Source organism: Colobus angolensis, unplaced genomic scaffold (assembly GCF_000951035.1).
Source record: "Colobus angolensis palliatus isolate OR3802 unplaced genomic scaffold, Cang.pa_1.0 Scaffold45, whole genome shotgun sequence".
Classification (NCBI taxonomy): domain Eukaryota; kingdom Metazoa; phylum Chordata; class Mammalia; order Primates; family Cercopithecidae; genus Colobus; species Colobus angolensis.
This window is the reverse complement of record NW_012117932.1, coordinates 5,096,486-5,099,484: the sequence shown is the minus strand read 5'-3', so window position 1 is coordinate 5,099,484 and position 2,999 is coordinate 5,096,486.

The window sequence follows — 2,999 nt, the reverse complement described above, 5'->3', positions numbered from 1 at the left end:
GCGCGCGCGCGCGCGCCTTAGGGAGTAAACACTTGCTATATGAAAATGTGTACTGCTGTATGTGACTTTTTAAAAAATACCAGATTTGTCAGACCATTTCCTTTCTAGAATAAAATCTAATGTGCTTTATAACCTCAGCCGGTATGATGTTTGTCTGTAATTCCCAAGTGGGAGAGGAAGCAAATTTCAAAGACAGAACTTGAGCAAAAGTGAAAAGGGGATAGTTTAAATAATTTACCCTTAGATTCCTTTCCTGTTTGGTTTAATTTAACATATTTCCTGAGAAGCCCCTCCTCCTCAACACGCTCCTGGAAAAAAGTCCTGCTTCCTTTACTGAGGAGGGGTTGAACTTTTCTCTTCTCTGCAGCCTGGCCGCTGGCCGGAGCAATACCTGGGAGGTCTTGGTGAGCCTGGCACTTCCAACATTGAGTTTGGCAAACATGAAAGCAACTCAAGGGCTCCTGAACTTTTCCTTAACATTAGTCAAGCAAGGAAAAGAGTCTGGAACGACTGAAGAGGGATACTTTCCAAGGAGCTGGTGCCTGTGTGTCTAGTTTTGAGTTAATGCACCAGGGATACCTTGACCAGCAGGTTGTTCAAAATGAAATCCAGGGAATCTTGCAGAGAGAGTGAAAATGGATCAATAGTTTGGAACACTGGAACAGTGGAGAGGGGTTGGCACAGGAAAATGGGGATTTGCAAACTGAATTCAAGTGAGGGTTAAGCACTTCGTCAATAATGGTGACGTGGGGAATGATTATTTAGATAATTCTGGGTAATTCTGCAGAAAAAGAAAGAAAGGAAAACTCTCTACCAAGGAGGACCTAAGATGTTTTGGCATCAACCTGTTCAAGGATCCATCAGTGGCTAAACTCATCGTGTTCTTAAGGGCACTTTATTTGAAGATAGGATGAGGAGGCCAATGACCAACTATTCTTCCAGCAAAGACAACACATTAGAATTGAGTTAAATATTCAACTGAGAGAATTTGGGTTAAATATTAAAGAAATGCTTATGTAAAAGAAAATACCGGCTCTCAACAGCCATGAGAAACTCAATACATCTCCCAAGATAAATCCTTCTGACAGAACCATGTCACTGGGACGAGCCTCCTTAAGAGGGCAGGTCTTCCATGCCTATTAGTATTTGTCTGTTGGATGGTAGATGCATAAAAGACAGGGCTCCCTACTCCATGATCCCTGTTGGCTTCAGCCCAAAGTAGTGATTCCCCAGTACCTCCAGAGTCACAAAGATAGTGGGGGAAGTCCTCACATACTCCACCAGACACACCCAGGTGTCATTTTGATTATCACATTCTGGCTTGGGATCAGATAGGAAAGCATTTCCCTGGGCTTATAAGATGGTTACAAATATTTCCAGCATTTCTCTTGAAAGCTTGACTCACTCTCTCACCAGCCTCAAAATTTTGCCCAGCAGGTTCAGGGTCAAATGTAACTGGTTAAGAATCTAGATTTGAAGCCAGATTACCTGGTTTGATCCCAGCTCTACCCTTTACTAGCTATGTATTTTTGGCAAGTTAGTTCATTTCTCTGTCCCTTATTTTTCCCATTTGTACAATTAGGATGAAAATAGTACCCATTTCAGGCTGGGTGCAGCGGCTCATACCCGTAATCCCAGCACTTCAGGAGGCCAAGGTGGGTGGATCACCTAAGGTCAGGAGTTCGAGGCCAGCTTGACCAACATGGAGAAACCCCATCTCTACTAAAAATACAAAATTACCTGGGCATGGTGGTGCATGTCTGTAATCCCAGCTGCTCAGGAGGCTGAGGCAGGAGAATTGCTTGAACCTGGGAAGCGTAGAGGTTGCAGTGAGCTGAGATCACGCCACTGTACTCGAGCCTGGGCAACAAGAGTGAAACTCCCATCTTCAAAAAAAAAAAAAAAAACGAAAATAGTACTCATTTCATAGGGTTTTTATAAGAATTAAATGAATTAACCTATGTAAAACTGTTAAACCAATCCCAGGTACATGGTCAGCACTAAATAAATGTTAAGTGCCATCATTATTTTTATTATTACTATTAATTTGTGCCCTGGCTGGACTGTTTCATGTGTATTCTGTAGCTCAATCCTTACGACAACCCTGTGCTATGAGGTGGTCACTACAAGTGAGTTACAAAACTCCGAGGAGGCTCCCAAGGTTCCTGGCAAGTGACAGAGCGAGTATTTGAATTCAGTCTGACACGCGATCTTTTGTTCACACAGGTGTGATACGTGCAAGACAGAGCAATTTCTTTGTTGCGTTCTTTTTGCTGATAAAAAGTACACAAGAAAATTTTAAAGACAACAAAAGGGTAGACAATGACAGGAGAGCCACTTTACACTCTAGTTGTTTGCTGTGATACTGAATATCTTTGAACAGCTTATTGTATGTACATCCTGTATATTTATTGTATGTATATCCTTCCACATTTATCTATGAATATACAAATGCATATATAATTTTTTCCCACAAAATGGTACCATGTTATACATATTCCCTTTACTGTTTGCCTTTTTTATGTTGTAATGTATTCTTCCATTGCAGAAAACTGTGATCTGCCTTTTCTCTTTGATGGCTTCATACGTTTCCATGTTATGAATGAGCCATAATACATTATGTAGTCCATCTATTCATAGACATTTAGGCTGTTTCTGTTGCTTGCTATGATAAAAAAAAAAATTTGCAGTGAAAATCGTTTTATCATATATCTTCAGTACATGTGAAGGTGCATTTATAGGGTCTTTTCATAGACAAATAGACATGCATTTTTGTTTTTCAATATTATCAAATGGCTTTCCAAAAAGGCTGCATTGATTTCCGCTTCACCAAACATGGATAAGTTTTAGCACCTACCTTTGGAAACAATGAAACAAAGCATTCAGAAAGCAAATTGGAAGAGATGCTAAAAAGAAAAGAAAAGAGGCCGGGCGCGGTGGCTCAAGCCTGTAATCCCAGCACTTTGGGAGGCCGAGACGGGCGGATCACGAGGTCAGGA